The sequence below is a fragment of the Homarus americanus genome, unplaced genomic scaffold, assembly GCF_018991925.1.
Source record: "Homarus americanus isolate GMGI-L3 unplaced genomic scaffold, GMGI_Hamer_2.0 scaffold49667, whole genome shotgun sequence".
Classification (NCBI taxonomy): domain Eukaryota; kingdom Metazoa; phylum Arthropoda; class Malacostraca; order Decapoda; family Nephropidae; genus Homarus; species Homarus americanus.
Genome location: NW_024738608.1, coordinates 2,176,515 through 2,183,151, shown reverse-complemented (window position 1 = coordinate 2,183,151; position 6,637 = coordinate 2,176,515).

Below are 6,637 nucleotides of genomic sequence, written 5' to 3'. Positions count from 1 at the left end.
AATTTACACCAGGGGTGGCCAAAATGTCAATCGCGATCTGCTAGCTAGTAGATCGCAAAGCAATTTCTGGTAGATCACGAGATGGGTAGTAACGGCATAGCCCATCAACAGGGATTCTACAGGTACAGTACACACTAGTACAGGTATGCCCCGAGTTATGGAAGGGTTCCATTCCTGAAAATCTTTCTGTATTGTGAAATTCCATAACGTGGGACCATTTTTCCCATTCACTCTTATTATATAAGTTGAGATGCATTCCTACGGAAATATTTTTGCGGCCAAAAAAGTAACACAAACACATATATAAATGAAAATAGACAGTTTTAAACATACAATGATTCATTCAAGATGTAACATGATAATAAATGCACAAAAGACTCAAATTTAACTTGCCAGAAAAATTTTTTGAGTGCTGAACTCCTGCCTCTCCCTGTAGATCATCATTATCATCTGCTTCAGTTGCTGTAGTCTTGGGGGCAATTTTTTATTGTCAAGTTCCTTGTAGCTGCTCATGAGGTACTCCATGCCTTTTGCAAATTTGAGCTACATTCAAGATCTGTATCGTTAGCAGCAAAATTTTCCAAAAGTTCCTCCATAAGATTAATCCCTTTAGCCAAATGCTTTGTTGTAAACTCACAGGCAATGGTTGGAACTTACATGTCCTCTTCACCAGCAGTTCGCTCCTGTTCCATCAACATCAAATCCTCATTTGGACAGATTTTCTCTGTAAGGACTCTTAACAACTCGACCACACCATCTTGAACCACTTCCTCAAACTGCACCATTTGCCAGTGTTACAATTTCTTGTTGCATTCTGACCAGGTGTTCTTACACACACCATTCATTGTTGTCGTTTTCAGCTTATCCCAGGACTTGGCAATGTTTTCCATAGCGTTCATCCTGTTAAAATTTCTTCCCAAATTCCCTAACTGATTGTTAATCTTCCCCATCAATTGCTGCTGAATTGTTAAATGTTCTACATAAATAGTACGCCTTAAAGCTAGCAATCACACCTTGATCCACTGCTTGTAGCAAGGCAATTGTGTTCTAGGGCATATATCCCATTCTAACATTAGTAGAATGATCATTCAAAGTTAATTGGGTGGCTGGGTGCATTATCTAACAGGAGCAAAGCATTGTTGGAAATATTTCTGCTGGTATTGTACCTTTCTACTGCTGAACAAAAATAGTTTGTGAACCAATCTTGGAACAGCCTGGCAGTCATCCACATTTTCCTATTAGAATGCAATATCACTGGTAATTTAGGTTTGGTTTTGCCCTTGAAAGCCCTTTGATTTTCAGAGTGGTACACAAGCAAGGGCTTTAACTTCATATCTCCAGCAGCATTACCTTCCAACAGAAGCATTATTATTATTATTATTATTTTTTTTTTTTTTGCCCCCCAGGCCCTGGTGTGGGTCGGTGACCTGTGCCTGGGTGGGCTAATCTCCATAACAAAAATAAATAAATCAATCAAACAATCAATCCATGCCAAACGACCTAAATAATCCAGCCACTTTTTTCATGGAAACACCGAGACAATATTTTCTATTCGCGCATGATAAAGATCCAACACAATACAGAGGGGAGCAAACGCCTAAACCGCTGGACCTCATCATAACTAACAAGAAGGGTATGGTGGCCAATCTGGAACACCTAGCCCCAGTTGGCACCAGTCACTACATAACGTTGTCCTTCAGATTTAACTATTACTTGGTTCATGACAAAACCAGGTCCGGGTTTAAATATTACAAAGGAAATTATGATGGAATGAGGGAGGAGATGAGGAGTATATACTGGCCTGACTTACTAAGGAATAAGAATGCAGATGCTACACTGAACCTCATAGTCAGTAAAGTAAACCATTTGATCAATAAATGTATACCCGAGACCAAACCTAGTGCCTCCAGGAATACAAGGAGACCACTACACACGAACCATGTGGTGGTCGGCAAAGTTAAGAAGAAAACACTGGATTTAGAGACGTGGGTTAGGACAAATGATGAGGACAGGCGGATGTAGCGATGTAGCAGAGTTTCTCCCTCGTCAAACCACCTAACACATCCAGTTTTATGTCTAGTGTAATTCCTTTCTGTGATCTTTAACCATCACTGCATGCAACTGCACTTGATGGCCTCTTTCCACTAATCTTGAATAAGAATACACAGTCCGTACAATAATATAGTCCTGAACAGTGACAAAACTGAACAAAAGCTGGGGATTGAATTCAAACTAACCAAGGCTGTTGTTGTTATGGGTCTGCAACTGTGTCACCTAGAGACCACACAAAATAATTTTTACAATTTCGGTAAAAATTTTGTTTAACCCTTAAGCCCCGGGTTAGGGTGCAGCTGGCAGTAACACCCCCCCCCCAGGAATAAATCGAGGGAAAAAAAATCAGCTGTTCCAAAAATAATAAAAATATCAACAAATAAAAAAAAAATAAATAAAATGGCGGAAAAGTAGGAGGAAGTTCTAGAACGTCACCCGGGGAAAATTACCAGAATTCCGAAAGGGCAAATGTTTTGGCTGTATCCCAGGGATGCCTATACTGCCAAGTGCATTTCTTGTCCGTTGATAAAAATAAAAATTATTTTTGTTATCCATTATTGGTACAGTTGGGTCGGGATATAAAGCGACTTCATATAACGATTTTTTTTTATTGCTGCTTCCAAAATTATTGACATTTTCCTATACACAGTACAGTGGTCCCTCGGTTAAGGAGCACAATCCGTTCCAGCAGGTTGCCCGTTAACCGAAAATCTCGTTAACCAAAACCATTGTTTCAATGGGTTTTTGGGTAATTGGTTCCAGCTCACCGAAAATTGCCTCAATTCAACAAAAATTTTAGAAATTGACACTTACCTTGAGGTGTGTATGTAGAAGGCTCCTGGATGATGATGCTGATGTGAATTTGAAGTGGGAGGTGGAGGAGAAGGAAGTGGAGGTGGAAGAGAAGCATTTTACTGCTTCTTGGAAGGTGAGTCACCTTCCATGAAAATGTCAGGAACCTCTGGACTGACAAATTCTCCACCATGAACATCCTCTCTCCTTCTTGAAGTGGAAGGCTGAAGGCTAGCATCATCCTCTCTCCTTCTTGAAGTGGAAGGCAGAGGGATAGCATCTTGTTCCCTCTGCCTTTTACTGAAGAAAGTGTCAATTGTGGTCTGTGGGGCATCTCTCCTCCTCACCATTAACTTATGTTTAAAGAAGGAGACCATTGAGTCCTCAACATGACACAAAGTTAGTTCAGTTTTTTCCACATCTGGGTGCTTTGAAGCCAGTTCCCTGAACTTCTCCCAGTGGTAAATCACATCTTTCAGCTCTTTAGTTGACATATGGTCATCACTTTCAATTTCCTCCTCACCACTGTCAGCCTCCAACATCTCATCCAGTTGCTTCAAGTCATCAGGAGTAAGTTCCTGCTCATGAGACACCACAAGTTCTTCGACATCATCCTCTTCCAAGGCCCAATGATTGACCAATGGACACAATCTCCTGGTCCAACTCTGTTTCTTCCTCAAATCCCTCAAAATCATGGACGACTGATGGCCACAGTGCTTTCCATGAAGAATTGAGGGATCTAGTGGAGACTTCTTGCCATGATGACACAATCAATTTTACAGACTCCAGGATATTGAATTGTCTTCCAGAACTGTTTCAGTGTTAGTTCAGGATCATTGGAAGTTGCCTGATGACACCTAAACATTTTCATGTACAACTTCTTGAAGTTGCTGATCACATTCTGGTCCATTGGCTGCATGATTGATATAGTGTTGGGAGGCAAAAACAACACTTTCACAAAGTCAAATTGATACTCCAAAGTTCTGGCAAGTTCAGGGTCATGACCAGGAGCATTATCCATGAGAAGAGCCTTTAAAGGGAGTTTATTGGTGGTTAGGTAGCTCTTGACAGAAGGGCAAAACACATCAACAGCCCATTCATTAAAGAGCTGTCTTGTCACCCATGCCTTACGGTTGGACTTCCAATAAACTCCAAGCTTTGTTCTTACCACTTTCTGTTGCTTGAACACCCTGGGGTTTTCAGAGTGGTAGACAAGCATAGGCTTCAGTCGGAAATCCCCTGAAGCATTGGCACCAAGCAATAGAGTGAGATGGTCTTTCATGGGTTTATGTCCAGGTAAAGAGGCTTCATCTCTGGTGATGAATGTTCTTTTGGGCATCTTTCTCCAGAACAGCCCAGTTTCGTCCACATTGAACACTTGCTGTGGAAGATAATTTTCTTCTTCCATCAGTTCTTTAAATTCCACTAAAAACTTTGCTGCCCCTTCCTTATCAGCACTAGCAGCTTCACCATATCTAACAACACTGAAAAAGTCACTTTTCTTAAATTTTTCGAACCAGCCTTTGCTGGCCCGAAAATCTTCAAATTCTGTGCCTGAAGAACAGGTTGCTCTGTCTTTAAATGTTCATAAATCTCCCTGGCTCTTTCACAAATGAATTCTTAGAAACTGAATCACCTTTCATCTGTTTTTCCCTAATCCAGACGAGAAGTAACCTCTGTTTCTGCAGTTAGGGATCTACTTTTAAACACTCTGGTAGATTTCTCTCTCACTTTCACTTCTTTAAATTTGCCTTTGTGCAAGAAGTGTCGACACAGTTGATGTCGACATGCCATATTCTTTGCATAGCTCATTTGTTCTAATGCCTTGTTCATGTTTTTTTTTATAATTTCCTGCTTGGTTTGGATTGAAATTACTTTCCTTGATCTCTTAGGCCCCATGCTGGATTCAAACAATGTCAACACGTGATTTTGTAAGTTTAAACTACTGTAGCTGTAAATAAAGAATATTTTCTTTAAAATAACACTGCACTGCGCTATATAGTCAATATGTAAAATAAATTTCAAAATGACCAATAATTTGCTTGGAAACACAGAAAAAAAAGCATTTAGTTGAAGAGTTTCAAGCAAGATGTTACCTCCACTGAAAAGACACACACTAACGCTTGTTTGGTGTGTTGAGAGGCTGGATGGCGCGCATAAAACTAGTGACTTTACCTTCAATTATGTTCAATAATTGTTAAAATGACTAAAAAATTTAATATTAAACTTTTAAAATTATTGAAGTATAAACTCCTTGATATTTACTAAAATAGTAAGGAATTTAAGCCCTAGAACCTATTACTGTATTGGCGGACTAATACTACAGCTGGTTGACTGCCAAGTGCAAGCGAAAACATGTTGAGGTCGGCTCGTAAGAAACTCGTTAACCGAAGTTAAGAATCTTATGGGAGGTACAGTAACTCGTTAACCGAGGGATCACTGTATAGCGATAACTTTTTTTTATTTCGCGAGGGAAATCGCGCAGGAAATATTTCAAAGTTATCACTACAGTATTACCAAAATTTTCCAACATACAATAGACTCGCAATTTATGAAAGGGTTACTGCCCTGGGACCTCGTGTAAAGTCAGAAACACTCCTAAATCGCCCTTAAGTCACTAAATATATATATATATATATATATATACACACACATAGTGGTCCCTTGATTAACAAACGGACCAATTAATGAAATTTTGGTAAACGAATTGGCTTCCATAAGGATTTTTTTTAGTTTACCCATTTCTTAATAAAACTGTACTCTACATTATTTTAATTAATTTCTTAAAATCCTCCAAATAATACTGTTTGTACTCTACATAAAATATTACCCTCAAGTAGCACCAAGATAATACTGGATGTACTCTACATAAAAAGTTTGTGTAAATGAGTGGAGGTAGCGAGGTGTGGCACACATACGATACATATATAAGCAGGACTCGGACTAAGGCACATTAGTTCAAGTGCACGTATGAACACACTGTCCAGACCAATGCTGGACTTTCCAGATTAAAAACAAAAAATTATGGTAAATAGAGTGGGGCAGTCCAGACCACCCCAGTCCAGAATATCAATGTTTTACTGTACTACTGAAAATATATTGGACAAGAAAAAATTTTTCAAATGATGTCCAAAGTTTTTGTAAAGTGAAACAAGTGACAGGAAGACAGTTTGGAAGGTTTCTTTATTCAGTAAGTCCTCGCTTAACGTCGTGGTTCTGTTCCTGAAAACCGAGACGTTAATGGAATAAATTTTCCCCATAAGAAATCGATAAAATACGGGAGTTATGTTCCCCAACCTCCCTTTGCCCCATAAAATACATTATGTACATAAATTCAATGGAATTTTTAGAGAAATTAGTATACAATATATTATACAACCAAAAAGATAAAACAATAATTTTGTATTGTACAGTACTCACTGATGGGTGGAGGTTGAGTGAGTGTGGGGTGGGAAGTCATGGAGATCCGGAGGGTGGCTCCTCCTCCTGCTTTGACTGGGAGAGGATGATGATGAGCCGTACAAAGTAGTCCGTGACGATGTTATACCTAATCGGCGGGACGTTGTCCGAATCATGGTTATCTAAAGAGTAGCAACGTTACAACGAAACAACGTTGTCGGGAGCAATGTTAAACGAGGACTTCTTATACATTTCCGACCTCCGAGTCTGTGTAAGCATGCCACTTGTGGCTGGTCTTTATGGAATTCATTGGCCATTTCTCACATACACTTCAAGTCCATATATATTTGCAAATGGAGATTTTTAAGCAGACCCTGCCCTGGGTGAATGCTTT